This window comes from Morone saxatilis, unplaced genomic scaffold (genome assembly GCF_004916995.1).
Source record: "Morone saxatilis isolate NCDOM2014 unplaced genomic scaffold, NCSU_SB_2.0 Contig19, whole genome shotgun sequence".
NCBI classification, from domain to species: domain Eukaryota; kingdom Metazoa; phylum Chordata; class Actinopteri; family Moronidae; genus Morone; species Morone saxatilis.
The window spans coordinates 25,218,073-25,218,637 of record NW_023339751.1 but is presented as its reverse complement, the minus strand read 5'-3'; the positions used below and the strand labels follow the sequence as shown (position 1 = coordinate 25,218,637).

Below are 565 nucleotides of genomic sequence, written 5' to 3'. Positions count from 1 at the left end.
GCTACTTTTACATAAGTAAAAGATTTAAGTACATTAAGCATGGTAAATGCTGCAAAATAACTAGAAGTAAATATAGGTTCTCTTAATTTCTTTTTTCTAAAAAGACTATTTTAGTTGTGATTNNNNTATTAGGTAGTGCTGACAGATGAGACTACAAAGAGAGAAAGCCAAACAAGCGGCCAATCCCTAGTTCCGAATGTATTTTTAAAATTACATTTTGTGGCAGCAAAGGTTGAATTATTGAAAAGACATTTCCTGTAGGAGCTGGAAGCATTACAGACCAACATGCTTTTAAATCCCACATTGAGAGTATGTAAGAGTAGGAGGATATGGTTGGACTTCACTTCCAAACATTCTATCTAACAGCCACTCAGCATACTCCACTCAAAAGTATAATTAGTAAAACAGAACATTCACTTCACCGTTCAGTCATTTTAAGTCACCATGTTCTTTGAGATACATTATTTGATTCCATGAATCCAATTCAAAACTAACTCGACTGCAATAATACAGCTGGCACGCCGTTTACTGTACACCGTTCACTTTATTCTATTCTTCTATTTGT

At 34.4% G+C, this 565-nt stretch overlaps 1 protein-coding gene across 1 annotated transcript in view; it reads right to left on the bottom strand.

Moving 5' to 3' along the window:
* cdk1 (cyclin-dependent kinase 1) overlaps nucleotides 1-565 on the bottom strand; it is a 6,869-nt gene that overhangs the window by 3,117 nt on the left and 3,187 nt on the right. The gene's annotated exons all lie outside the window — the stretch shown is intronic.